Consider the following 15,056-nt stretch of genomic DNA (forward strand, 5'->3'; position numbering starts at 1 on the left):
CTCCTTCTCTCAGCAACTTTGCCTTTCAAATAAACAAATAAATCTTTAAAAAACCCTTAAGCTTAAGGACTGACTGTAAGAGACCAAGTTTAATGTGACAGGTTTAAATTTCTTGTGGCTGCCTATCTGCTTTAGTTAAATGTAAGCAGATATGCTTTTCTTGTTGTATCTGAGGTTAGCAATGTTGGACATTAAAAAAAAAAAACCCTTTATTTACACTTTCTACAGCATCCATAATTTCTGTGAATTATTTTCTGTAGAAATTATTATCTATAAGGCTCATGTAAATTCTTAGCTGAATCACTGAAAATTGGCTTTTTAAACTGAGTCCTTGTTTATAGTTTAGAATGCTACTCCTCCTTCTGGTCCCCTATCTCTCAAAATAACTACCAGAATGACTTTTCTAAAATGTAACCTCAACTTGGTAGTACCCTTGTCCACACTGGCCTCATGGTTTCTGAGAACCCCAAAGGATGCAGGTTATACATGTTATCTTACACGTATTCGTGGAACCCACACATCCTCAACCTCTCCTCCAGAAAGAAGATGCAGTTAGAGTCTCACCACTCTGCTGTGCTCTGTACACACAGCACAATATATCAATGTGCCCTGGACTCATTACTACATCACTGTGATCTCCACAAGTCTTGGATCTCTGGTTATATCCTTTTTCCGTTTCCAATGTCTAGGTCAATTCCAGAGGTAAAAAAAAAAAAATTGCTAAAGAAATATGTGTTAAAAGTATGCAAGACTTGTCCCTTGTAAGAGAACTTTCTCAATGTAGCTTTCTGTTAAGTAGTTTACTAGGGTTTTCTATTATGTGTTATCTATAGTAAAATATAATTTTGTTAAAATGGGAGGAAATTTTTCCTGTTCTCCCATTTAACAAAAGAGAGCCGGGACATGGATGCTTTGCTCTTTGCAAACTCTTGTCTCACCTTCCAGATTCGGTTGCACCAGAGATCTTTTCCCTTCATCGTTAAGTCCCCCAGATTAGGAGGTGTGGAAATGAGAATCAATAATACATGGTAGGTAAAGGATATATATTGTATTCCTCACCTTCCATGTAAAATATGAGAAGCAAGTGAACAAGATTCTATATGGTTGCAAGAACAGTGAAAAAACATTGAAAGTTGTAACTTTGGTTTTGACTATGTCATTGTTACATAAAAAGTCACTTCATTTCCCTGGATCTTGGTTCTTTATCTGTAAAATATAAGATTTTGGACTCTATGATTGCTGAGAAGATGTTTATTTACATTGCATTATTACAATCTTATTTGCTCATATAACTTAATGTTTATGATTCTATCACACATAAATGGATATAGTACAGTTATAAATCCAAGGATAGGAACATTAGAAGGCATTTAAGGAAGACAAGGGGGACTTAAGATGACAAAGCTAGCTACAAACCTTAAAGATGAGGAGAACTACCTCAATCTTCACTCAAAAACATCAGTCATGAAGTAATCACCAGAACAGGCAATGGCAAGAGGAAGCAGAGAGCCCACAGAGGTGAGAACAGATAAAGTGACCAACTCAAATTGGGTACATTAAACCCATAGATCTTGACAACCTTCATATTAAAGAACTTAGAGAATTGGCCACAATCACTGCTGGGTTGCAAATGATTATCTTCAAGAACTAACAGGGGGCTTAGCATGGCCTCAGACTGGAAAGTCTTTTATCAGTTCTTTCAGAGGAGGATTATGGACCATCCTGGATATTGCTGATTTTCCAGAGTGGGGAAGAGATGAACTCAAATGTTGGTTTTTCAATGCTTGGAAAGCAACAGTGTTGAAAATGCTTGCACTTGTGAAAGAAAATCGTAAAACTTTGGGCTGGATGTTATCCTAGGAATCATGTAATATGTTGCCGTAATTTATCGAGGAGCAAACTGAAGCTTAGAGAATTAAATCATAAATCCTTGAAAGTTCATTTCTTGATTGAAAGTTAGTGTGGCAAGCCTGGGCAGTTGAGGTAATGAACTGATGCAATATCTCTTGCTATTTTGGTCTCTGATTTTCTCCTTTGGGATGGATTTTTTTTATAAATCAAAAAGAGGCTACTCCTGTCCATGGCCTAACAGGAAATTCTGACATTCTGGAGAGAGAAGAAAGAACTTCCCAACAATCAAGATCCTGATACCCTTCAGGTTGTGCTACAACATAGTTATATTTCAGGGGGAGAAAAATACATCTTTTGTTGAACAAATTGCTGCTTTTTTTTTCTTTCCTGCTTTCTAACTCAAGCTTCTAAAAACTTTAACTATGAGAGAGTTGAGCAACTGAACAATACATCTCTTCTTACAATGTCTGGGACTTTACTTGAAGTGAACTGAGTATAAAAATACTGCTTTATTGGGGCCAGCGCTGTGGCATAGTGGGTAAAGCCACTTCTAGCAGTGCCGGCACCCCATATGGGCACTGGTTCGAGTCCCAGCTGCTCCACTTTCAATCCAGATCTCTGCTATGGCCTGGGAAAGCAGTAGAAGATGGACCAAGTCCTTCCAGCAGATGAAAGACCTCTCTCTGCTTCTGCTTCTCTGTAACTCTGCCTTTCAAATAAATAAATAAACCTTTAAAAATACTGCTTTACAAAGAATTATTGCCAGATTCAGAATAGACCTTGTCAAATTAGAGGGATTCCAAGCAATTAAAAGAATGGCACTGAATTCCTTTGCTTTGATTTCTGGTGGGTTCATCTGAATTTGTGTTCCTCTTCTCCCAAGTTTTCTGAGTTACTTGTTGAAAATCATTGACAGGGCCATGATTTGGGAGGGAGGTCAGAGGGTCACATAAAAACAGCAAACCACAGACAAAGTTTGTTGCAACATACACCTGTTGCTGCCTTGAAGATACCTTCTGGAGCGATTAATTTAGTCTTTCCTCGAGGGGCAGAATTTCCTTACCTTCTTGTTCCTCCGAATTTCTTTCCCTGACCGAAAAGATTGTTCTATTTTTTCTTCCTTTTTAAATTTTCATTTATTTATTTGTGTATGTAAAAGGTAGAGTGACTGAGATGGAGAGAGAGAGAGAGAGAGAGATTCTTACATCTACTGCTTCACTCCCCAAATGGCCCCAAAGGGGAAGGCTGGGCCAAGCTGAAGCCAGGAGTCAGGAATTCCAGCCAAATTTCCCACTAGGGTGGTGAGGACTCATGTACCTGACAGTATTTGCTACATTTCAGGTGCATTAGAGGAAACTATAGGAAGCTGAGTAGCTGGGCCTCACATCAGGCAGTCCAAGAAGGAAAGCAGGCATCCCAAGTAGTGGGTTAAAATACTGCAGCACAATGCCCAGCCCTATATTTTACTTCTTTTGAGTAACAATTCTTGTATATAACACATGAATTCTGGCTGTTGATTCACATTTAAACTCTTTTGTATGTAACATAAGACAAGTGAGAACCTGTCCACACACGTTTCTTTGGAAGAAGATATCTTCGAAGATTTTCTTCCCTCTGTTTCTGAAGGGTCTTTGCTCTGTTGCTAGTCACTGTAGGAGAGTGTTACAAATTACTCCCAGAGAAAGAGAAGAAAGCAGAAGGCCTAGGATGTTACAGAAAGTAAACACAGGAACATGGTAAATCATGAGAGAGGCTACATTTTCTTTTTTAATGAATGAATACCTATAACTTCCATATAGAATCCAAGCCAGCTGGATTTATAGAAAACATATTTTCTGAGTAATTTCTTATGTGACTCTCTATTTCCACTTCTTTTTAGATATCTTCATAGACCCGAACATTTAAAGACTGCCATCCTATTTTCTAAGAGCACTAAAGCCTATTAGTCCACAGGAAAAGACTATGTTGTGTCAGGAATATTTTTATTTTACTCACAGTCCTTACTATTATCTTCAGTGTCAGTTTAGCACAAATCCCATGTCTCCTGAATATGGCAAATCTCCAGATAGATTTGAGTGTGATTTTTATATTCCCTCACATGCACTTGCCAGAGATTTCATATATATTCTATACATCTTATCTTGCAAAATTTTCCTGCAGTCAGAAAAGCCTACTTGCTAACACTCAGCAGCTATACTTTGATAAAATAAATATTGTATAGTATTGTAAGGAGGTTACATTCTCTACTGGGGTCAAATGAGTGTAAGAAAATAACTTTGGGAGTTTCTATTTAGATATTGATTCTTCAAACACAATTCATGGAAGTCTTCACTTACATACACCTGCTTGGATAGATTGCGGGAAGACCACAGACAAGTGATTTAAATTTGAAATGTTTCAGGCAGCACATGCTATTTCTTCTTACTGTAAAAAATAAGGAACATTTCTGAGTCATTGCAGTCTTGGAATGCAATACCAAACAAATGAGAACCAGACCACAAACAGTGGGGCCAAGTACATCATTACTGAGTGAGTAATGTGAACAACTTACATAAACTGTGGCTGAAACTGAGTTTCTAGCAGACAACCGTAACCTTTTGATTGCATCAAGAACAGTTAAAAGCTCTTTAATCTGCATGTTGTCCTTCAGGAAAGAAAAACTCACCAATCCAATTCATATTCCCCAAGACTTGACATTTTTCATTAAGACTTAACTCTAGTTTTCTCTGATTATTGTCCTGCCCAGGAGCAGAAGCAGCTAGAGACTTAGCTGAGGTACAAGTATGTTTTTTTTTTTTCTTTCCATGAGTTGTAACAGAGGAAATGTGCTGCAGCTAATAGAATCTTCTTCCTTCCTTTATGACACTATGAAGTGACTCCAAAACTTCAGCTTATAGAAGAGCAGTCTTTTTTTTTAATACCTGCATTATATATTAAGTTTCTCATCTTTTAGGAAACAGATTTTCATTCTTATCAAGATCATTTATTCTTAATCATAATGAACAACACCTTCCCACAATCCCATTTCCTTGAGGTCTGTCATTTGCTTTTAAGAAACAGATGGTTAACTAGCAGAACATCTCACTAGGAGTCTAACGTGGGGCTAGAGAACACTACTAACTTCTTCTGGGAAACAGACTACAATTTTTCCTTTTTGGTTTTATTATCTAAATAAAACATAAATATTAAAATCAATGAATTTTTTAAAAAAGAAGATTGAAGTATTTATTTGAAAGGCAGAGTTACAGAGAGAGAGGGAGAGAGATCTTACATATGCTGGTTCACTTCCCAAATGACCGCAATGGCTGAGGCTGGGCCAGGCTGAAGTCAGGATTCTGGTGTTCCAGAATGCCTGCAGGGACCCAAGGACTTAGGCCATCTTCCAGCTGCTTTCCCAGGAGCATCAGTGGGGAGCTGAATCAGAAGTAGAGCAGCTAGGACTCAAACTGGCACCCATTTAGGATGCTGACATTGTAAGAGGTGGCTTTGCTCACTGAGCCACAATGCCAGCTCAAAATTCACTGCATTTATACACATATATTAAAAAAATTTTGTAATGTATTAAGAATAAATTTAATATTTTACATATCATTATTTTCTGTTCATATTTAAATGAGATTCTAATATAGTTCTCTGTATTTGGGCAGAAAATAAGAAAAACAAAAACGGGGGAAAAAAGAGTTTTCCTGGGGCCAGCACTGTGGTATAGCCAGTAAAGCTGTTGCCTGCAGTGCCAGCATCCCATATGGGCGCCAGTTTGAGGTCCGGTTCCACTTCTGATCCAGCTCTCTGCCATGCCTGGGAAAGCAGTAGAAGATGGCCCAAGACTTGGGCCCCTGAACCTGCTTGGGAGACCTGGAAGAGTTTCCTGGCTCCTGGCTTCAGATCAGTACAGTTCAGGCCATTTTGGCCAACTGAGGAATGAACCAACGGATGAAGACCTCTCTCTCTCTCTGTCTCTTCTTCTCTCTGTGTATAACTCTGAATTTCAAATAAATAAATACAAATCTTAAAAAAAAAAAAAAAGGAGTTTTCCTGATTGGTATTTTGTATTCTTTACTCTTAAACCTTGGATGCAAATTCTCTTGTTCACTCTACTTTCTGTCCTGCAGTTTTAAAAGCCAAATTCCTACTCCAGATGAACTGCATGAGAATCTTGATTTTATATGCATATAAAATCTTGATTTTATATGATACATAAATACACTAAAATTTGATAAATGTTATTTACTGAATATCAGCAATTCTTAAAGTCAGATAGTCTCACTGGAAACTCCTATTATCCTACCCACTTAACCTTTTTCTATTTGTTTTGCCCTCAATTTTCTGGTATTAATTTCCTATCAATATTTGGGGGAAAAGTGTATTTTCAATATCTATGAATAGACTCTCCTTAATATCCTGACTTTTCAGTTGTTTGGCCTCTCTTTCCAATCACCTTGTAGTCTTCCAATCTCACCTGAAACTTTGACATTATTGAAATCTCACAATCTTCTCTTATATCAGTTTCACCATCCTTGTCATCGCTACCATTTACCTTCAGTTTCACTCCTTCTGGTACTCAAACTTCAGTGAATTTTTGATCCTGCTATAACTCCAAATCCATTTGATTCTTCCTCTTTCTTCCTTTTTCAATACTCTCATTATATCTTGCTTATCTGTCTTAAATTACATGGCACATCAAAAATCACTCTGTTTAATCTATCTCAGCACTTTGTCTTGCTTTGTTATGCTCACTTTACAAAAGTTCATCATTCACAAAATTAAGCTCTTTACCTACTTATTTCAAGCCTTAGAACAGCTGGATTTGGCTGGAATCTCCTCTCCTCACTCATTCCGCTCTCTCTTCCCTACTCAGATCTCCAAACGATATCTCTAGCACATTTTCTTTTTCAATGATCATGTATTTCTTATCCTACGCTTGGTTGTGACTTTGCCTCATTTCACATGTAAGTACAGAAGCAATTAGAAAAGAGTTTTCCTCATACACATGTATCCATGTATGTAGATCTGGTTGGCTTCTTTCCCAACAGAAAATGTGAACTGTCCTTACTTGCTAGTGAATTTGACTTCTTCCCTTGGGTACGAGGTGCTACATTTTTTATAGCCTGCCTAAAGACTTAGCTCTGGAAATTCTCCTCTTTCTTACATGATACCTTCTTCTCTATGCGTTGAATTCAAACGTGCCATTTTGTATGAAAATTTCCATTATGAATTAGTCTCTCCTGATGCTCATGGCTTAAAAGACATTATCTCGTATTTCTATTCCTTTTTACAAGAAAACTCTTTGAAGGAGTTATCTCTATTTGTCTCCAATTTCTTTCCTTTTCTATTCAAATTCACTTCAAATAAGGCATTTGCCTGTAGCTGTCTACTAATTTTTTTATAAAGTCATCAATGATCTCCTGTTTTTAGGTGATAGTTAATACTCAGTTCCCATTTTGCCTTATCTAGCAGCAGTATTTCATACAATTGTGCTGATCTCTGGTTTTTCAAACAATTTCTTCACTAGGCTCCTGGGAGACCACACTCTGGTTTTCTTACTTAATCAGCTCTTCCTACTCAACTGCCTAACTGGCTTCTCATTGTTTCCCTGACCTCTAAATATTGATGAGTCCCAGATCTCAATCCTTGACCTTTACTTTATTTGCACTCTCTCCCTTGGTAATATTATTTATCCCTCATTTTTTGTCTCTAGCCCTCTGAACTCATCCCTGGTCTTTAAACTTGTGTATGCAACCGCCTACTCAATATCTCTAGTTGGATGATGAATATGTATTTCAAACATAACCTGCCCAAAACTGAACTCTCAATATTTCTTCCCAAATTTATTTCTACCTATAGTCTTCCACATCTCATTAGATGGCAAATCTCTTTGTTCAATTATTCAAGCCAAAAACTAAGTCATCTTTGGCTCTTCCATTAGCAAATTCTGTCAACACTATTGTTAAAATGTATCCTAAATCAGACCACTTTTTCACAATTACTTCCTTTATCCAAGTCTCCAATCTCTCTTATTTGTATTATTGCAAAGTCTCTTGATTAGTTTTTCTACTTCTGTCTTTGTCAATTTCCCCTCCAGTTTCTTCCTGATACAGCAGTAACAGCAATTCTTTACCATGATGGCAGAACTTATTCCCCCAATCTTCAAAACCTTCCAACATATTCATAACACATAACACAAAATCCAAATTTATTACAATCACTCAACATGATCTACGTCTTTGTATTTTAATTTCATTTTTATTTCTTCTTCTCTTGTTTGTTCTAACCTAGACATAGAAGCTCCTGCTTCAGAGCTTCTGCTCTTTTGTCAGCCTGAATATTTTTCTCTCAAGTTCTCTAATTTTTTGAAAACCGCTGTGTCTCTACTCTGCCTATTTCCTCTCTGTTTCTTTTATCAAACAGACATCTATATCTATGCCCATAACTGTGTCATCTAGATCTACATCTATTCTTACTTATTTGTTTAAATTCTATCTCCATTGATAGATGTCAACCCCACGAGACCTAGAATTTGAGAAACCTTTGCTTACTGCTATATCTTCATTTATTTTATTGATTATATGGTTTCTAACTGGCTGAATAAATACATAAATTTTCTAGTAGTCTAGCTTTGAGGTGCTAGAATTGTTTGTGGCCCAGGCTTTCTGAGTTATCTGAAGATTTTCACTGAATCGTAGGTGTATATTTTTTAAGTGCTGTGTAATATATTTCAAAATCCTTCCCAATGAAGAAATGTCTAAAGGTCTATTTTCCTTGAATGGACATCGAATACAATTGTTTAATGACTACTTATTGGCAGATTTTCTTTTATGCAGGCTCAGCATTGTTGAGCCACAAGAGCACTGTTTTTTATTCAAATTCCAATGTCAGTTACATATAGTGATGGAAACAAAACCTCTGTCATTACTATCTCCACAGATTTCTACCAGAGCCTAATAAAGCGCAGTGTACCCTGTGGGTGCTTAATAAATAGTTGAGTAGTGATTGACTACAGTAATTGAATACACTTGTAATTAATTATTTTTATCTTGTTCATTTTTCCTCAAGTTTGACAGCAAAGCAATCTTGTTGCAATTTGTTTTGGATTGTTATATACAAGCATAGTGCCCCCCTGGAGACTCCAAATATATGTTAATTGATGATAAAATGGATAATATTCTTTCTGGCATCTGTTACAGATTTTCAAAGAAATCTCCCTAGTATATTATCATAGAATTTATTAAATCTAGAAACATTTCCAAAACATATGTTTATAGTTTTGTATTTTGAGCTGTTCCAAGAATGGCTTAACCTGACTGGTATTCCAGCCTCCTGCTGTCTCCCCTCCAATCCATCTTGATGTTGCTGTTGAGTTACCTCCCTGCCAGGACCCCAAGCCCGCCACTTTCCTGCGGGAGCAGTGCTGAATGGCACTACTGAATGGCAAATACAGCCAAGTGCATCAACATATGATCAACAGCAAAGTGACAAACGTAGCAGCACTGCGTAGCTTATATTCAATAGTGCCCAGACTGTCTTCTGTAAAACATTTGAGTCATGTGGGATATTAATAGTTTTTCAGTGAGAAGAATGATTAGAATCCATGTATGTCTGATTAGAATCCATGCATGTCTGGCAGATACTGAGTTAATACAAAATAAGCTTTTTGAGTTCAGGAGTAGGTAAGTACATCTGGCACATGTTGAGTTAATATAAAGTAGGTGTTTTGAGTTCAAGACTTGTCACAGCCTTTAAAATTCTCAATGTGAATCTCTGAAAAAGAGTCTATTTTGATTACAGATCTACATATTTTTCAAGAGAACTTCCAAAATTAGGAATAAGTTGTCCTCTACAACACAGTTGGGGAGCTGCTAACTACAAGTTAATTCTCAGCTTATCATCACACATTACAAGATTCTAACTCATTGGACCTAGTTCCTGATATTGCCAGACTTAGCATGTCAAAAAAAAAAAAAAAAAACCACTCATAGAATGATTATTTAAGCTTCTGTCCAAAATGCCATCACTTCAAACATCAGATTAAATTTATACTCATCTTCAATAATCCAACCAAATTCATGAAGGAAGCTAATACTGAAATCCCAATATGGGTAGTAATATTTCTTATTAGAGATCTGACTGTATTATATTGATGTTATCACTTTAAGTGTTTTTACTACACTCCCTCAAGTACACGGAGAACAGAGGGTATGTCTTATTTATCTTTACATACTTAGTGCATAATATAGTCCCTAGAAAATATCAGATAATTGATAATTAGTTGTTGAACTAAAATAAAACAGCAGATAGCCTATATTTGAAAATGTAGACAATGGAATCTATTTGTAAGTTATAGTTGCATATACAAGCATGTTCTGTAGTTCAGAAGGTAACACCTATCTATGAAAACAAAGAGAATCAAGACAAATTAAAATATTGCTAGAAAATGTGCTACTTTTATCATTTATAAGGTAGTAGTACTCTTTCAATAATCTCGTACATTTACTCCTTTTTTAGTACGCATTGGGCGTACAATGTTTTTGAAAAATGTCTTGAAATGCTTTAAAAATATTTGCATGGTCTGGTGTTGCTAATAATTTTAATAAGTAGTGATTTCATCAACTCCATTGCAGTAATGCCCAAAGATGATTTGGCAGATTGAGAGGTAGAGGCAACAGCAGTATCTAAAGAATTGGGCATTACTGTGAATGCCTAATATGAATGAATAAGACCCTCAAATTGCTTCTTTTTTTCTATCAACTGGTGTGGCAATGATCCCCATTACTCTCAAACCTAGAGCACTTAACTTTGTGCAAAAAATATTTCTTCCACCTCGCAGAGGCATCATGATCTCATATCAGGAAACTAATAAGTAATTGTTTAAAAATAATAAGTAATTGCTTAACTCTCTTCTAGTGGATTTTGATAGTTATATTCATGAGCATTATTAGTTTTTCTAATGTTTTCTGAATAATTCTGTTTAGTGATGTGGGAAACACAAATCTTGATTCAATAGTCTGCACCAAAAAATTTACAGTATAATTGGAGAAAAAGGGCAAACCCTCAAATAACACAAAGCAGTGTAGCTAACATACCTGTATTTTGAATAATACAATATGCTTAAGAGTGCATGGGAATTGCTTCCATATGGGCTTTTCAGGGAGGTCTTTGTGGAAGAAGGGACATTTGAACCAGATTGTGGTTCAAGATGTTATAGAAATTTGAACACTGAGGAGAGTTCTAGTCAGAAATAGTGCGTGGACACAGGCATGGAGATGAAGAATGAAGGAACATGCCCATGAGCTGTCCTGAATTCCAACTAATATGAAGTGTGTATTTAGGGTAGTGACATAGTGGTGTATCAGATGGATGATATCTTCGATTAACAGTGATTAGAGTCTTAAATGTTGGACCAGTGGGATCAGTGCTGTGATGCAGCAGGTTAAGCCACCCTCCCATAAGGGTACCAGTTTTAGTCCTAGCTGCTCCACTTACAATCCAGCTCTCTACTTATGCACCTTGGAAAGCAGCTAAGAAAGGCCAAGTGCTTGGGTTCTTGAACCCTGGCTCCTGGCTCCTGGCTTCAGCCTGGCCCAGCACTGGTCATTGTGGCCATTTGGGGAGTGAACCAGCAGATGGAAGACCTCTTTATCTCTTTCTCTCTGTCTCTGTACCTCTGCCTTTCAAATAAGTAAAATAAATATTTAAAGAAAAAAGAAATCAGAGGCCATTAAAAGTATAAGGAGAAAAATGTTATTATCTATAGAGTGGATACCCACAGATGCATACAAAGACACATATGCATGCAACATTACTGGATAGACTACATCATGGAAGCATGTGCCTAATACATCACTATGAAAAAATTAATCAGTATAACTCATCACATTAAAAGGATTAAGGGAGAAAATACATGTATCTTATCAGTAGAGGTAGAACCAAGACTGAAAAACTCAATATTACTCACTATAAGAATTCTTAACAAACTAGAACTATAAAGGGACTTCCTTAGTCTTGTAAAAGATAGCAACTAATAACCTGCAGTAAATGCCCCACTTTCTGGTGAAACTTTAGAAACATTTCTGTTGAACTCAGGAACAAGAAAATATTACAACCTTTCTGTAGGCAGTTCAACTACATAAGGGGAGGAAAAAAGTCAGATTATGAAAGAAATAGACAAAATTGTATCATTTTAGGTAATATTATCTGCTTAGAAAATCCAAGATTATTAATAAATGGGACTCCAGAAATTGCAAGAGAATGCAGACAAGTGACTGGCCCAAAACTAACATAAAATAAAAATGACAGTACTTTGTTATAGATAATGCTATGTTTCTTTTCCCTTCTTCACTGAATAACACAGAGAACTATATTTCTCCAGCTTTCTTATAGTTTTTTTAAAGATTTATTTTATTTGTTTGAAAGATAGAGTTAGAGAGAGAGGTAGAGACAGAAAGAGAGAGGTCTTCCATCCGCTGGTTTATTCTCCAGATGGCTGCAACAGCTGCAGTCCTGCCGACCCAAAGAGAGGAGCCTCTTCCGGGTCTCCCATGTGGGTGCAGGGGCCCAAGGACTTGGGCCATCTTCCACTGCTATTCCAGGCCATAGTAGAGAACTAGATCAGAAGAGGAGCAGCCAGGACTAGAACCGGCGCCCATATGGGATGCTGATGCTTTGGGCCAAGGCTTTAACCCACTGTGCCACAGCGCTGGCCCCGACCAGCTTTCTTAGAGTTAAAGAGAGGCATGTAACTGGATCTTTCTAATGCTATTTCCCCAGAAATACTTCCTGAAAGTAGGATTTGTTGTTTTGAATGATAACTGTCACACTATATTCAATATGCCTACTCTGCTTTAACGATGGAAATCATCTCACACCTGATTCATCGTTCTAGAAACAACTCTCCCCAGGGAAGCTTTCTAGCTTGTACAAATAGATTTTGTAGGTCTTTTGTAGGTACAATAACTTAACGTTCAGACCTATCTAAACCCAACCAATGAATGTAGCTTAAGTTCCATCCAGTAAACCTAATAATCACGCATTTCAACATTCCCACCGAAATAGAATTAAGCATTCTAAATAAAAGCAAGAAACTGATAGCTAAACTGAATGTTTCTATTAAGACTCTGTCCACTAAAAGTGCTTTCAAATTTGAATGCAAAAATCTATTGTGAGGTCCATCATTCAGCATATACCCATAAATGACAAACATATGTTCACCTTTAGTGGATGCAAATGGCCATGGCACAATGTAAAACACAACCAGACGTTTATTTTAAAATCTCAGCACTATTAAAGGTCAAAATATTTATAATATTTGATGTTGGTGTATTTTGTTTCTTTCCCAATTCTACTTGTAATTTTAACTGGCCTCCTTTTCATATCCCCTAGTTTTTCAAGATGTTTGGTTGTACAAGTTCATTGAGATTTCTCAGGGGAGCCAAGACAGAGTCAAAGTTTGTTCTCTTAATCACCGTGAAAAAGACAACTACTGGTTTCAAAAGATGTTGACTATGGTTGTATTTGAGGCACTTGGGATGAGACCACTAGTCAGTGTGTGTGTAGAATAATAATAAAAATATCCTCTGTCTTCTGGTTATTAACTCAAACACTAACCTAGGTACTGCCGTGAAGGGAATTCGCACATCAATGTTGCCAGTTGTGTCTGTTGCAATGAGCTCTTATAGCCACAGAAGAAGTCAATCAACAAGATGTGGCAGAAAGGGAAGTCAGAGAGAAACATTTTTGTTGAATCCTTCATGTTCTTGCAAGCTCTGAGATGAGTAGTCTATATGGAAGCACTGGAGAAAGTCCTCCAGGAGCTGAGGCCCCCACCTGACAATTAGCAAGGAATCAGAACATCAATCCTACCTACACCTGCAAGGAACTTGATTCTTCCAACACCTTCCTGGTGCCTCTTAGTAGAGGTCACTGAGCTAATAAGCTTGAATATATCCTTGTGGGACCCAGAGCAAAAACAAACAAACAAAACAAAACAACAAAAACAGTGGAGAGGCAGAGAGAGAGAGAGAGGGAGAGAGAGAGAGAGAAATTATCTTCCATCAGCTGGTTCACTCCCTAAATGCAGCCTGGGCTGGGCCAGGCTGAAGCCAGCAGCCCCAAACTCCATGCTGGTCTCCCACGTGGGTGGCAGGGGCCCAAGCACTTGTGCCATCTCCTGCTGCTTTCCCAGGCACATTAGCAGGGAGCTGGATCGGAAGTGGAGCAGCCGGCACTCGAACCAGTGCTCATATGGGGTGCTGGGTGCTGCAGGCTGGGACTTCAGCCCACTGCACTGCAGCACCAGCCCCCTACATTCCCTTTTATACAGGAAAGGCAAAACTGAGGCCCAGGGAGAGAAGTAGCTCAACCCAAATCCAGAACCGAGCCGAGCAGTGCCACGCCCACTGTAAATAAATCCTCCCAAGCCCGCCTGCATCCGCCAACCCCTGTCTGCTGTCCCTGGATGTTGGGAAACTCCGGAGAGGAGGGCGCCTGGTCTCCCCAAGCTCTGGCAGCAGTGGGCAGCTGAGACCTCTCCCTGCCGCCCCACAAGCATGGGTGGACCCGGCGAGTCAAGTGCTTGTGAAACAGCCGCGTCATTGGGCCCCTCTCCTGGCCCTCCTGCCCATGGGGTTGCCCAGGCAGGCCCTCGGGAGCCACGGAAGAGCAGAGAGAGAGAGAGAGAGAGAGGGAGAGGTCTTCCATCCTCTGGTTCACTCCCCAGAGGGCCACAATGGCCAGAGCTGTGCTGATCCAAAGCCAGGAGCCAGGAAACTCTTCCAGGTCTCTCACATGGGTGCAGGGGCCCAAGGACTTGGGCCATCTTCCACTGCTTTCCCAGGCCATAGCAGAGAGCTGGATTGGAAGTGGAGCAGCTGGGACTCAAACCAGCACCCATATGGGATGCCGGCACTGCAGGCAGCGGCTTTACCTGCTATGCCACAGCGCCAGCCCCAGAAGGGATTTTACAGAAGTCACAAAGTTTCCGAATCAGCTACTTTAAAAACTGGGGGATTATTCAAGTGGGCCCCATATGGGATGTTGGCACTGCAGGCAGCAACTTCACTGGCTACGCCACAGAGCTGGCCCCTCCAGATTTCTGAGCTAAAGAAATATAGGATAATTAAACAGTGATTTCTTTTTCTTTTGATTCTTTGTGAGAGCTATTTTAAGTTCACAGCAAAAGTAAGAGGAAGGGAAAGAGATTTCCTATATAT

At 38.5% G+C, this 15,056-nt stretch overlaps 1 pseudogene; it reads right to left on the reverse strand.

The window, feature by feature from the left end:
• Window positions 1-13,597, reverse strand: part of LOC100342712 (60 kDa heat shock protein, mitochondrial-like) — a 30,439-nt pseudogene extending 16,842 nt beyond the window's left edge.
• Between the last annotated feature and the right edge of the window lie 1,459 nt (window positions 13,598-15,056).

This window comes from Oryctolagus cuniculus, chromosome 14 (genome assembly GCF_964237555.1).
Source record: "Oryctolagus cuniculus chromosome 14, mOryCun1.1, whole genome shotgun sequence".
Lineage (NCBI taxonomy): Eukaryota > Metazoa > Chordata > Mammalia > Lagomorpha > Leporidae > Oryctolagus > Oryctolagus cuniculus.